The sequence below is a fragment of the Protopterus annectens genome, chromosome 3.part1 (genome assembly GCF_019279795.1).
Source record: "Protopterus annectens isolate FY-2018-M chromosome 3.part1, PAN1.0, whole genome shotgun sequence".
Classification (NCBI taxonomy): domain Eukaryota; kingdom Metazoa; phylum Chordata; order Ceratodontiformes; family Protopteridae; genus Protopterus; species Protopterus annectens.
The window spans coordinates 1193619617-1193635815 of record NC_056732.1 but is presented as its reverse complement, the minus strand read 5'-3'; positions in this window follow the sequence as shown (position 1 = coordinate 1193635815).

The window sequence follows — 16199 nt, the reverse complement described above, 5'->3', positions numbered from 1 at the left end:
TGTGTGCTACTTTGCCTTTGTCAGCAGTTAGAATTTCAATGTTGCCCTAAAATTATCTTAGTATATATCAGCGCATTTAGTGTTTCATATTCCCAGCATAACCTTTCTAGTATAGCTCATTTCCTTTCTACCCCTTTAATTTCTTCCTTTCCCACATCCAAGCCAAAGCTTGCTTTCATGAAAGTGAAAACAATCACTAACTCAACTGTATCTGTAATTTACCTTTACCCAACAATATTGGCCTCTTCTTCCTGTTCAGACTAATTCCGAAGGGAATATTAAGCACAGAATACTCATTATAACAATGCAGTGTTTGCAACCTCTTTTAAAATCACTCTTCCCCCTTTCCATATTTATTGTAATTACTTTTCATGCATCCCTCATTAACAAATTTTATAATATAACTCATAAAAAGAAGCCATTTTGGCATCTTTAAAGTCTCCTGTTCCTTGAGTCCACACATTCCTGACCGTATTTCTATTCACTTTCAGGAAATACATGATACCTCTATTTTGAAACTTTATCCATTTAGGTTCCTCTCTGTATCAGTCCCTAACACTTCACAAAATAATCTTATAGTATGCATCACTTTGGCTTTTACCTTTCTGGCTTTGTTCTACTTTCAGACACCCTTGAAATTCTGCATGAGTTTTATTTTATTACAATGGGCTCTTATTATAGGCAACGTAGAGCAAATCAGCAGCATTAAACATCATTTAGCAATAAGCCTACTAACAGTTAAATCCTCTGCTACAGTTGCATGCTAGATGTGCATCCTCTACTTAAGTTGCACATACACACACACACACACACACACACACACACACACACACACACACACGCACGTTCTCACACAGACACACACACATTAACAGCTTTCAGCAGTTTAGGGACCTGTCCCTGTTTATTAGTTTCTCAGCTCCTTAAGGCCTTTTCACCATCTCAGGCTATAATAACTTATTTATAGGCAAGACTATGCATACTGTTTCCACTTTCCTCTCTGTGAATTTTTGCAGTTATAAAGGGAAACATTTTCTACCATCTCTCCCACACCCTCACCTAGTGCCCTTTACTTACTTCTATTTTAATCTTTGATTTATTTCAGTCATCATATTTACTCACCTATTTTAACTCTGATTTTCCCAACCATCATTTAATTAAAACACTAATATAGTTTAACTTATGAATATGGATTCCCCCTATATCTAGCATGAACCATATACCAAAGTCAGTATTTTAAATTGTACCCATAGACTGCCTAATATGTTATTTTTATTAATTTCCCTGTAACACCATTAAAACATATATGCACATGTCTAGACCAGATTTTTATAGAAAGTAGTTAAATAATTCCTTATATTTTACTGTATCCAAGTAAAAAAACTCATCCTTCACTGGCCCTTTTCATGCAAGACCCAAGCTACAAGGGCAAGAATGATAGAAAATATATATCGGCAGTTTAGTATAGCCAATCAGCTAGCAATGTTTATGGATATATATAGAAAAGCAGACTTCATGGGAAAAAAAAAGAAAATACACAATCATAGGAATGAACAGGCAGAACTCTGGATGCTGAACACATAATTTCTCATATACTCCTTTAATTTACCATCCCTTTTGGTGAATTATTGTAAACGAGAGGTGTACCACAGTATCACCTCCTTCTTCTCCATTATAGGTACACAGGAAAATACTACTTGTCTAGAGCCTTCAATCCAGCATGTCTTGTGCCCACTGCAGTTTATTTGCCCTTTTCTCTTGTGTATATATAAGCAGCATCTAACATAACTTTTAAATGCATATTATGTTTTATTCACTGTGGTTTGATTCCATATAAACTATTTCCCCAAAACTGCATTCTTCTTGTAGTTGTGGTTGTTATAACTTAGTTTGATGAACAGCCATTTTTGTTTCTCTTTTTAGCAGTGCAGGATCCCTGTTGCTTATTGTGTTTTAACTTCACAGACTATAAAGACCTCTACAGGAAGATGACATCAAATTTCTTTCATGCAGTGACAGCACATTGTCCGTTATTATTTAAATTTCCAGTTACCACACCCACTCATCTAATCTCTTTTTTCATGTATATACATTGTTATTTTCCTTCTGGCATTGCAGTACATCTGCTATTCCTTATGCTTTAAATCTACATATGAAAGAGTTGATTAATTGTGCAGGGCACGACACTTTTTAATCAATGCATTTCTATACATTTTTCTAGCTGGATGACCCATGTGCTGTGCCCCACACTTTACTTATACACTTCAAAAACTTAATACTATTCATTGCATTTCTACAATCTTACCTTACAAACCTTATATCCCAGTAATCATAACATATCACAAACAGCACAATTTTATAGCTGATTGAAGTTTGACTCACCAGACTATAATGTCTTTACCGATGCTTTATCCATTCCATTCTGCATGCTCTTGCACATAAGGAGCTCTCATTCACAGTGCTTTTGCCATTGGTATTGTCCTCCAGTCTTATTTATGAATCTTATAATCTTTTCACACTGCCCATAATGGGAAGCACTTTTCCATTCGGTGATGTAATCTATTCCTCCAGTGACGAGGGAACACAATGCTGCAGGCAGTAATTAGATGAAAAAGCTACAAATATTCGTAAACATTAGCAATCTCAAAATAATGTTAAAAATACCAGTAAGGGGCAGAGGTATACTGGTTATCACCCTGTCAAATGTATCTGTCAGCAGTAGTGCACATCAAAATACCCTCTTTACAACCTTACCACAGTGCCATAATGTTCTTCATATGTATCAGACCAAATTTAACAATCATGATACCATCCATAAGGTCTTTTCAAACTGTATTCTGTCCAATCAACTTGCATCAGTCATCTAATGGCCTACAGCATATCTCCCTCTCAACCTGTTGTTTAATTATTCATGGCCATCTACAGCACTGTATAAAACTGCATTGATAAATTCATCCCTGTGAGGCATAAACATAGTGAAAAATTCTGTGGTGGAGTTCTACATCTAGCAAATTATTAAACCAAAATAAAAGATACAACAATAGCTTCAGACTTTACCCAATGCAATATAACAGGACTAACACCAACTCTTTCCAAAATAAACTCATTAAGATAATCAAAAAAGAAAGTCATTAAAGGTAAAACTTGACAACAGGATGGGTAACACTAAAAATGTCTTCTACAACCTTATTTGAAAAAGCAAAGGGATCAAAATCGTGTCAGCATAACAGCACTAACATACAGATGTGGAGCAAATTAGAGGTCACAAAGGGGAACCTCATTCACATTTCTTCCTTAAAGCAAATTTCTTCCTGAAATTACATCCAGATGGTTACCTTTGCCATCTATAAAGTCAGAAGTACTAATTGCATGGGTGTAGCTGACTTACTAGGAAACCAAATTAGTTCAATCAAAAATAGCCCTGCAAACTGCTTAGTAGGCCACTAAAAACTGATGATCTCCTTGATATTCGGCAGCAGACCTTTGTACTTGCAATCCACAAGGGAGGCCCATCTACAAGCCATATTAATTGCAGATCAATCAGGTTCACAAGCATTATGTATAAGATGAAGGCAATCATCACAACAATCCATTCAAGTAGATTTGGGAAACTTCCTTGTCAATGATCTAGCCTAACAGATTTTTTATAGATAGCTCTTCTATGCTTAACCTAGAAAAATTCTTCAAGAGCATGATCAGCATCATGTCACCTTTTCTCCTTCAGTTTACCCATTCATATATGTACCTTATGGCTTTTAAGCCCATTTTTTGAAACAGTATTAACTCCTGCCCAGGTAAACTTATTTTTCTGACAACTACAACTCTCCCTACCTTCCCTGATTATTGCATCAATCAACATGTTCTAATCTCTAGGCTCCATTCCACATATCCTTCACTAATTCCCTCTTCCTCATTTTGCTGACTATTTTCAGCCTTCTCTTCATCACATTAATATTTCATCCTCTGTTCGTTATATCCTCTATTATGTATTTTCTGCCCATACCCCTGCTCTCCCCATTGCTGGGTCTTTATAATGTGACTTTGCCTATTCTCTATTGTTCTTGCATTTTGTTCATACAAACTAACAATGCACCTTCTCTGTATTACTTGCTGTACTGTGTTTTCTGGCCACACCTCATATATTCCCCATTATCTTGTCTTTCTGGTGTATATTTGCCTATTCTGTATTTACCTTGACTCTCTTGAATTCAAGACTCTGCAATTTTCTTCACTGCCGTTTATCCTCTAATCTGCTGCCTCCATTCTTGCCTCTAATTCTCTTTTATCTTGTTTGCTAACAGGGGAAGCAGCAGATAGGAATAACTGGTCAACATCATGCCATATCTGTTTGTGGCAGTCCATAGCTTAGCAACTTCAGAGGATAGACTGCCGGGATTATGACCTACTTGTCTTCCTGAAATTTGTGTCATAACCTCAAACAGATGCCTTCTGCTTCCTAATACATATTGAGAATATTTTAAAGGACGCTGTCACATAGACAAGTGCACTCAACAAAGATTAAAGAATAAATCTGAGGACTGGCTTGTGTAACTACAGTGAGTGAAATGTAGAAGTGCAGTAGTCAGAAAGAAATAGCACAAAGGAAGTAACAGTCGGCTTTGGAAATGGCAGTCTTATGTAAAATAGAAAAGAGATATGTTGTAGATGCTAACGAAATGTGTGTTGTTCTTATACACCTCTGTTGAATGCATTCAATACAGGCTGCAGTAGTGTTTGCATTTTAATATATGCAGTAAACTGCTAAGTACATACCTAAATATCTCTTGCTTACTGAGCCATGCTATGCAGAATGTTGCAGTGCAGTGGAATCCACCAAGTAACTGAAGAAATTAAACAAAAAAAATGTTTTTTTTTCTGGTGATGTGGCATCCGACCAGTGCAAAAAGCAAGTATCTAAACATTTTTGTGAGTGGTGTGTGTGTGTGTGTGTATGTGTGTGTGTGTGTGTGTGTGTGTGTGTGTGTGTGTGTGTGTGTGTGTGTGTGTGTGTGTGTGTGTGTGTGTGTGTGTGTGTGTGTGTGTGTGTGTGTGTGTGTGTGTGTGTGTGTGTGTGTGTGTGTGTCTGTCTGTCTGTCTGTGTGTGTGTGTGTGTGTGTGTGTGTGTGTCTGCGTGTGCGCATGTGTGTGTGTGTGTGTGTGTGGAACACATTCAATGAATGTACCCCAATAGGATAATAAAAGTGGAGCAAGTGTTAAGTGAGAGGGACTGAGAGTAATTTTTCTTTTTTTTACCATGGTATTGGTAATTTTGACACAAACTAACTGTTAATCATGAAAATCTAACCTGCTGCTGCTGAAAAGTAGCTCTGCAGTTGCCATCTGCAACTGTTAACAAAGACATGCAGTCACACTTCGTACATGTGCATACATGTCACTTCATGTTGGACTATATGTTCCACCAATGATCTTGCTATAATAATGTGTCTGTAGTGTACAACATGTCTATGTACAATCTCTGTTGTGAAGGATGCACACAGGGCAGGAGGAGTACATGTAACGGAAAGTCTGCAGGCATGTGCCACAAAACCATCTGTAATTGTGTGCTAAAGTACATCCTGAAACATGGGTAAACTACTAAATGTATTCAGCTAAGTACTAGCACTCCTGCTACATTTTAATGGTAGTTTATGTTGAGTGAGGGTCAAACTATGGGTATGGCACTTTTGTGTACAAATCTTTTACACAACACAGGAAAAATTCCCCTAAGCATGAGTGCATCGTAACTTATAACAAACCAAATAAACACATATATGCAGTTGTGGAAACAGACTGTATCATTTACCATGATTGCATGAATGTAACACAAAATTGTTGCACAGGTGTGGTAAAGGCAGCAGTGACATGAATGTGCAGAAATGAATCACATGATAAGGCAATGAAGGGTTATGTGCAACACTCATTGCATTATGTGGACTCAAGTGTCCTTGAAACTGATATCTGAAATACTTGAACATGACATGCAAAAAATTGTTATTCATGTTAAAAAACATGCTTCAGCATGTGCATCTGCCACACACAGATATTTAACAGTGCATCTTTTGAAATCAACAACATCATAGCAGGAGAAACAGGCCCTACCAAGATTCCAAAGCCTTCTATGAAGGTGCAACTGTGCTGAAAAATTGTAACCATTTGAAATGTTAGAACCAACTACATCAAGTCCCAAAACATGGAGAGTGAATTGCTAAAAAATGAACTTGCACATGCAACAATTCCAACTTTGCCATTTCCCAGAATTTTCCTTTTTCTCAGAGGTATGGCAATCTTAGAGTTATTTATTAGTTTGGTGGTATGGGGGACTAGCATCCCTGCAAGAAAGAAGTTTAAAGGAGAACAGAGATCTTCATGATTCGCTCTTTTCCTGAGTTTTCAGTCTTTTCTTTCAGCTTGTCAGCACTTGGCATTTTGAGTAATGACATTTCAATAGTGAGCCGTTGCACAATTGTACAAGTGCAAAATCTGAGTGGTCAAAAGTGTGATACACAAAAGCAGTTATGAGTACAGTGCATGCAGTTGTTACATGGCACTATGTACCATACAAGAATGCCTTTAAATGTGGAATATGCAAACTGTTGGAAAGCAGAAACCAGAGGTGTGAGCAAATACACAGGAGTCCCAGGCATGCACACAAACATAGGGGTCCAGGACAGTTGGACACAAATGGTCGACCTGTCATTCATGCATAGAAGCATCTAAGTACCAAATTAGAAACATGTTCCTCTGAAGTGCACATGATCCAGCACAAAGACTGATTCCACAAAAGGAGGAAAACACTCCCTTATGAAACACTCACAATATCGCCGGTGCACAAAGTAGGGAGAACCACTCACATTATCTCAGGTGCACATGGTTGGGAGAACCACTCACAGTATCACAGGTGCACACAGCTGGGAGATAATACAAACTGGAAGGGAGATATTTCTGCACATAGTAACTGACACAGTGAGAGGCACTGCAGCTGTAGTCAAAAAGCTGGCAAATTTGCAGGAAACATATCTGACATAATCCAACAGTGTATTGTTTTACATAAAAAAAATCTGGCTAGAACTAAAATACTCTAATTCTTCACCAGCTAAAGACCTTACATAGTATATTATACAAACTCAATCAAACTCCTACTCTCTCCACAATAGTTAATAAATATAATCCACCCAGAAACCTAAAATGTCTAAGTCAAAACATAGAGCAGGTAATCAAAAGTATTAATCATCATGGTGATTCAATATAGATTTTAAGTTGTAAAATTATGGATTGGTATTCCTCTGATACTAAGAGGTTAACCCAGCCATCACAGTTTCTTACACAAACTGAAAATCCATCTAGCAGAAAACGGACATTGCAATATCACCTAACTTTTTTCCGTTGTCACCATAAGTTTATTTCTGCCAACTGTATTGGTGCTTTTCTTTACCCTGTTTTTTCTTGAGTAATGTATTGTTTTGCCCAGTTGTAAATGAGAAAGAAAACAACTGTTAATAATGTAAACAATAACTTGTACAGGTGCTTCTCTCTGTTCTTATTATGACTATTTTTTTTCTATGTTCTTATTGTTGATTGCAACATTTCTTCCTGGGCTACCAATGACAATGAACTTCAGCTCAAGTGCATTATTCTGGACAACAAATTGAAATGAATAAATAAATACAATATACATACATGCCTAAATAAATGAATAAACATTTAGGATTATCGGATATGCAAGGCATACAGTCCAGTGGTTATGTGCACCTTGCCAATAATCACTCTCAGGCTCTACCACCTTTTTCACAGTGCTAAGCAGAAAATAAAAACAAAGGTAATCCAGAAATCTCAAGCTAGGCCTGATATCCCACCTGTGACTCAAAGGATGGCATGACTAGCAAGAAACAGTATAAAGAATTAGTCCAGATAAAATGACTTTAGTTATCAGATTTAGAAGACTCTCTCTCTCTCTCTCTCTCTCTCTCTCTCTCTCTCTCTCTCTCTGATGCCCTTCTTTTGGGAGGACAAAAGACACTTTGTTGAAGTCTCAAGAAGTTTATTCAATTAAGTCAGTAAATGGATAAATGGTCTTGTTCTGATACATTACATTCAACAGGTCAGTTATTTAAAGATAGTTACAGACAACAGTGAGAGGGTCCGGGAGTGCTGATTGGAGGAATATCTGGGAGATGGAAAAACAAGGAGCCAATGTCAAAGCTTAGAGGTTAGTCCCTTATTTGAAAGTGCCTTGTAAAAGCAGGTATTTTCAATGGTCAAACTGTAAACTCTTTTACAAACCACTCTATTAGATGGACCTATTAAAGTTCAGGCAAAAGAGTTTTCTTAAATGTAGTTCTCAGTGGCTCTTCAGGGAGTGTTGTCATGCTTGAATTCTCCTTATTTATGTTTGTTAAAAATGAACAAAAAAAAAAAAAAAACCTTTCTACTAAGAATGAGGTCCTATCTGAGGGTAAACTTCATGGGTTCCCAGGGGGACTAACCCCCAAGCTTTGAGATGGGCTTCTTGTTTTTCCGTTTCCCAGATGTTCCTCCAATCAACTCCCCTGGACCCTCTCATACAAGCACTCAACTCTCCTTGTCAATAAGGAGAAATTAATCGTAGGCACTAAACAGCCTATAATTGTAAAGTACCTTGCAAAGGTAAGGGAAAACAGCTCTTATACTTTACAAAAAAAGCACCTAAACAGGCATGTCCAAGGGTCAGCTTCTGGTGATTTCTCCTGTCCACCTGGTGAATCTGGGCATTCTGGGGCAATGCGGCAACTGCCTCATGTACACAGACAACCCTCTCCTCCTACCACCCAACACTACAACCTGCAAGAGATGCACTTACATAGCCAAACTGGAAGCAAAGCTCGATCCGGCCAAGATTGTGCTAGACAGTCAAGAGGAGAAGGTTAAAACCTGCACTACACCTCAAACAACTCATAGCCCTTCAAAACCCACAACATCAACACCCACACATAGCAACAGTAAACCCACATATGTAGAGGCCCTTAACATTAACCTGCCCAAGCAACAAGGACGTCTGAAGCTGAAACGCAAACAAACACCAGTCACAACCAAAGTGGCACATAGCAAACAACACCAGTGTGCCACCCAACAACAGCCCCTAAGGCAAGACAATGTACCAAACACTTTAGTAATAGGTGACTCTATAGACAGGCACACTAATGTCCCACTCACTAGGCTGAACAAGGAGAAAATTACAGTTAGCTGCCTGTCGGGTGTCAGGATCCGCCACATAACGCATGCACTCAAGTCACTCCACAACAAGTACAAATACGACTGTTGTCATTGTCCATGCTGGAGTGAATGACTTGAGATGTACCTCCCTGGACTACATGAAAAGAGACACAGAAGAGCTCTTGGATCATGTGGCCCAGGCAGGTATGACCCTAGCCCTGAGTAGCATCCTGCCTTCGCCCAGAATGATACCACAGTATAAGGACAAAATGATTGACTTCAACAATTGGCTATGCTTCTGGTGTCATTCAAAGGGGATACAGTATCTGTTTGCCTGGGAAGACATGATCGACAAACCATGATGCTTTGCCAGAGATGGTCTGCACCTGTCACCCCTGGGATTCAGGTTACTGGCTAAAGCTCTTGACACCCCTATAGTACCTTTTTTAGGCAAGGTTCAAAGGACAAAACCACCACCGTAACAGATACAAGCATGCAAAATCTGAAGGTAATGCTACTCAATGCTAGAAGTCTAAACCTCAAAATGCACTCTCTCGAGGCACTCCTAAAAATGGAGAACATCGATATCTGTGCAGTAACTGAGACTTGGTTCAAGGCTCCAGAGAGCACCCCTGCAATACCAGGCTACAACTCTTACGACACTTTTCGGCCACAAAACCAAGACCAAAACTCTAAAGGTGGAGGAATGTCCATATTCACCAAGGATATTCACACCTCCAGGCTAGTTGCCCAACACAAAGCATCTGAAATTCTCCAGGTACAACTAACACTAGGTAACACTGCAATCCAAATTGTAGCTTGCTACAGATCCCCCACCATGCCCCAATATTCTCACTACACCTTTCTAAACATACTGGAAAATATTAAGATACAACCAAACACCCTAATACTGGGTTATTTCAACTACCCTGCCATTAATTGGGAAAACTACTCAGGTACCAAGTCCTTTTCCCAGCGGTTCTTGTAATTCATAAATTCCAATGCCCTGGATCAACTAATCCATTGTCCCACCAGGGGCTCCAATATCCTAGACCTGGTCATTACCAACATGGGAGATAGATGCTCCACACCAGTGGTCATCCCCTCATTGGTCAGGTCTGACCATTAACAAATCACCCTTGACATCCACATCCCACCCCCACCCCCCAGTAAGGAAACCTCCTTAAAAAACTTCTCCAAAGCCAACTTCATGCTACTGAAGTCAGAAGTGACAAACTTCATGACACCCATGCAGACGGGATCTGAAAGTTCGACTACAGAATCTTACACTAAGGCACTGTACGAGCACATCCACTCATGCATGAATCATGCCATCCCAAATAAAACCAAGATGTTCTCCTCCAAAAAAAGGAAGCCAATCTGGTGGTCCCCTACTATAAACAAACTATACAACAGAAGGAAGAAACTGTTGCAGAAAAGAGGAAAATCCCAGGATGCAAAAAACTCCCTCATCAGCCTCAGTAAGAAGCTGAGATCCCTCATAAAATCCTCAAAAGTTAGTTACAAAAATAAAATTGCCAAAGATTCCAAAGACAACCACAAGGCATTCTATGGTTATGTCAAGAATCTAAATGGCAATGCTCAGATCTGCTCTGAGCTTCAACAGAATGGCATTAAATATACTGATCCCGAGGATATTGCCAATATCCTGGCAGATCAATTTAGTGCCAACTTCACCCCCCTCTCACCCCCTAAAGGACCCATCTCAATACCAAAATATTGCCAAATTCCGGTAATCACGGCCACACAGGTAGAAACCACACTCTCCAAAGCTAAGAATACAGCATCCATGGGACCAGATGACATTCCCAGGCTGTGTACTACATGAACTACAAAATGAACTGACACCTCATCTAAGTGTCATGTTTAATCATAGCCTCACCTCAGGCTTCATGCCCACTGAGTGGCGCACAGCTACAGTTATCCCACTCCACAAGGGGGGATCCACCTTGGATCCTGGGAACTACTGTCCCATGAGTCTGACGAGCCTGATCTGCAAGGGCATGGAACGCATTATCTTGGAACTTATAAACAAAGACATTGGCAACCTTCAAACACTGGACTCCACCCAGTTTGGGTTTGTGAAGGGCCGATCTTGTCTCCTGAACCTGATTGACTTCTTCGAATCAGTCTCTAGAGCTGTGGACGAGGGTAAGGCGATCCACACAGCCTATCTTGACCTTGCCAAGGCGTTCGATACCATCCCCCACTCTGGAATCATAGATAAACTTACCAAGCTGGACATAAATCCCTACATCACTCGATGGGTTGCCAACTGGCTTACTGACAGAACCCAGACTGCATAAGTAGCCGACTACAAATCCAGCTACAGACAAGTGACAAGTGGAGTACCTCAGGGTTCAGTCCTGGGACCACTCTTGTTTGGCATCTACTTCTCTGAAGAACAGGCCAACACTAAGGGACTCTGACTAACAAATTTTGCAGATGACTGCAAACTGGGAGCCATTATTGAATCCCCAAATTATGTGGATATTCTACAAAAGGACCTTACAGAAACAGATGCCTGGTGCCAGAGCCATGGGCTCAAGCTTAATGCCTAGAAATGTATAGTTATCCCCTTTGGAATAAAACATGTAGCCATGAATTACCACATAGGTGGCAGTACACTAAACATCGAAAGTGTGATGAGAGACTTAGGGACACAGGTGGACAGTGGTCTCACTTTCCATAACCACATTGTCACAACAGTCAGGAAATCCTTCTATGTGGCACACTTCATCACTAAGGGATTTTCATCCAGAAAAAAGGAGGTCATTGTCCCACTGTACTCATCCCTCATTAGACCCATTATAGAGTATAATGCCCCATTTGGTATGTACCTCACAAGACATCTGCAACAGCTGGAAAGGCCACAGAAATACCTGACTAAAAGAATCACAGGCCTAAAGCAGATGCCATATGCTGACCGTCTAAAAAAAACTCCAGCTACATTCTGTGGCATATCGTCTACTCAGAGACAATCTCTGCTTAACATACAAGGCCATGTCAAACCCTGAGCTGTTGGACATGCTCCACTTAAAGAAATCCCAATCCCTCAGAGCCACACACTCCAGGGATCTAAACCTTGTCATCACAATGAACAAAACATGCTGGAGGGATAGGTTCCTGACCCAGAGACTCCCAGACTCTGGAATAGACTGCCCATGCATGTGAAGCAAAGCGCCTCCTTGGCCCTCTTCAAAAGGAACTTTGATGATTGGATGAGAGATAGGAAATTCACCCCAGGGATCATGTCAGTCACCTTGCTAGACAGGGGTCCACAGAAGTAAATATTGTGGGAAGAAATATCCAGGGAATTGTTATCGCTAGGCTTGTATAGGCCCTGGGGCCAATAGCCTAGTACCAACCTATGAACCTATGTACCTATGAACTATTGTTTGTAACTAAACGACCTGTTGAAAGTAATGTATTAGAACAAGCACACTTGTCCATCTACCTACTTAAGTGAATAAACATCTTGCAACTTCAACAAGGTGTGTTTATTTCACTGGCAGGGAAGGCATCAGAAACAGAAATAGACAGAAAGAGAGATTCTCCTAGATCTGCTAGCTAAAGTGATTTTATCTGGACTAATCCTTTATACTCTGTTTCTAGTTAGTCCTGTCACACATCAGGTCACAGGTGGGATACCAGAGTTGACTTGAGCTTTCTGGATGGTATGCCCTCAGGTCGTAGAGCTTGTGGGAAGTCATTAGTAAGGTGCACATAGCCTCTGGCCTGATTGTCTTGTATATCCAATAATCCTTAATGTTAATTTATTTATGCTTGTATGTATATTGTATTTTATTATACTTTATATACGATTTTCCCCTTTTTAAGGTTGGTAAAGCTGTAAGCCCTTGTGTAAATCTAAGAGTACCCGTCGAGTTGTCCAAGACACATTGGAATAATAACAATGGAGCCTATTGTTTTTCATGCAAAAGAAGTTTATTCCAGAGCATGGGGAGATGCTGAGTGATTAGTCTGTATCTCCATTTTGTTTTATTTATATCCTGATGTAGGTTTTTACTTCTGGTTCTTGGCTGGCTTTACTATTTGAAATACCAAGCAAAAGGAGACCAAGTATAGCAGGACCCCTAAGAGAATGGCAATCAGGCCATCGATCTCTTCTCAGGAGTCCATAAGACATAGCATATAAGGCTTCAAGTTTCATCATAGTAACTGTCGCTCATCCCTCTCTAACATAGATAACAAGCAGGATGAGTGTTTTGTTTAGATGCTTTAATATATAGAAACACATCAGGATGGATAGCAGCAACATAAAATATAAACAAACTGATTAACAGACATACCTTACATACATAATGCTTGCATCTCAACAGCTTACTACAAAATAGCACTCAGGCTCACATGTGCTTAGTATTTATACACTTGTGCAAGCTCTAGGGTAGCTTCTTAAAGTTACATACACACATTGATTTACATCCTCCCTCTTAAAAAGACTGCCCTTAGTAAAAACAATATTAGAGTTAGACATGCATTACTACGGCCATTAGAAACAAAACACAACATTCATGTCCAAGTTGCCTTGTATCTGTTACATGGTTTAGAGATATGACCAAATCTCTTAACATAACAATCTGGACTAAATTTTGCAACAGAGATAGTCTTCAGTGAACAACTCATATCAATAATTTCTGGATTCAACACAAGAATGGGAATATTCTCTGGAACTTCCTCAGGAATTGGAACACTGGGCAACTCACTCTGAGATAAAAAGTCTTTCTCACAGGCTATGTGCTGTGGTATAGGCTCGTACAGTTAAAACAACATAGATCCAGGCTTCAAAAGACAACACCAGTCCATTTATTTCAAATGATAAGTGCTTTAATTTTAAACTATGTTAAAACTTCTTCAGACAAATATTAATAATAAGTAGGCTCGCACACCAGTATTACGTTTTTCTGATTCTGCCTAAAGTCTGCTTCTTGTGATTCCACAATGTATTATCTCAGCTCTGGGTAAATATTTTTCATGACACCAATCTGATCATAACCTCTGGATATTTGCATCCTTATCACTTCTGTTTCTCATAATGGATTGAGCAGTTTGCTGGTCTTATCTTAGTAGGACTTCTGGGTTAAATGCTTCTTCAACAGATTGGCTTTCACTGACCTGTTGTCCTTGACACATGTAACCAATAATTGACTACTGATTGGTAATGTTGTTCTGGTTTGTCTCTACAGAAGTCTCTGAGCAGGTGAGACAAGATGTTTATCACAAAAAAACATTTCTGAGATTCAAGAGATTCAGGAAAACATGACTATTATCTCATTTTGACTTCACTAGTAACTGTTTTGCACTTTGTACAGCATGTTCTGCCAAACCATTTGCCTATGGGTAATCAGGGCTACTCATGACATGAGTAAAGTCCCATTCTTCAGCAAATCGTTTGAACTGTTGGCTTGTGAACTATGTGCCATTGTCAGAAATAACTGTGTGGACTGCCATGTACTGCAAAATGATGTTTCATCATAGCAATGATAGTACTAGATGCTGGGTTAGGATGTAGGTCAATCTTGAACTAATTTGATTAAGAGTCTACTAACACCAAATAATGTTTACCATTCCACTCAAAAATGTTGGTGGCTAATGTCGACCAAGGTAGTTCAGTAATCTGGTTAAGCTGAAGTGGCTCCTTCTCTGTTGATGTGGCTTTTTACTATTACACACAGAACAAGATAAAAGTGCTCTCTCAATGTCTTGTGACATAGAAGGCCAAAATACTAGACTTCTGACCCTTTTTTTGGTAGAGTCGATTCCTGGGTGACTACAGTGCAAGACAATAATGCACTCTTGTTGTAAGGACTTTGGAACAATTACTTTTGGACCTTTCATAATGACACCTTTGTCAGACAAAATTTCATCTATGTATAGAAAATAAGGTTGTACTTCTTGAGGTAAACTAGATTGCTTGGATGGCCATCCTCAACTGACAAAACAGTTGAGCCTTGGTAAAACTGGATGTATGGGTGTGTGATCTCTCACCTCATCAAGATGTGTGGATGAAACATTTCTCACTTCCATGACTTCAAAATCAAGGTTCTCATTCTCATGCTGTTCAGTGGTGTTTCTGGGTGATCTGGATAATGTATCAACAATATAAAGAAGTTTGCCTTTCTTGTAGATGTGAGTGAAATTATACTTTTGCAATCTCAGCATTATGCATTGCAGTCTGGCTAGAGCTGAATGCATAGGCGTTCCCAAAATAGTGACTAAAGGATGGTGGTATGCTTCAATCTGGATAGGTCTACCATAAACATAAGCATGGAACTTTGAATATGCAAACACAATTGGCAAAAGCTCTTTCTCTATATGGGCATACTGCATCTCAGTTTGAGTAAGAGTTCTCAATGCATAGTCAACAGGGTGATCCTCTTCTAGAATGACTGCACCTAGCCCAAATTTTGAAGCATCACAGGAAAGTGTAACTGGCTTTTGAACATCATAGTATCTCAGAGTTGGTGGACTAGCAATTCTCTGCTTCAGGACTTCAAGTGCCCTTTGGTGTTGATCTATCCAAGACCAGGAGACATCTTTACGTGTCAGCTCTCTGATAGTTGGCACAAGTCTGGAATGAAATTGTCTAGGTAGTTAACCATGCCAAGAAAACGTTGCAGGGCTTGAACACTGCCTGGAGCTGGCATCTCAAGAATGGCTGTTTGCTTGGAAGGGTTTGGTCTTAAGCCTGCACTGGTAAATAAATGGCCAACATAAGTAACTCCTTATAGCCCGAATTTGCATTTCTGTGGATTGAGCTTAAGAGTCACTTGACATGCTATTTCCAGAACTTTTCTGAGGTTTCTCTCATGCTCAACTTCACCATTACCTCCTACTAGTATGTTGTCTACTATAATAGCACAAGAATACCTGGAAAAAAATTTGCTCAATTGCACATTGAAAGACTTCACTTGCAGAATTTATCCCAAATGGCATTCTCAAAAATCTGTACCTACCAAACAGAGTAC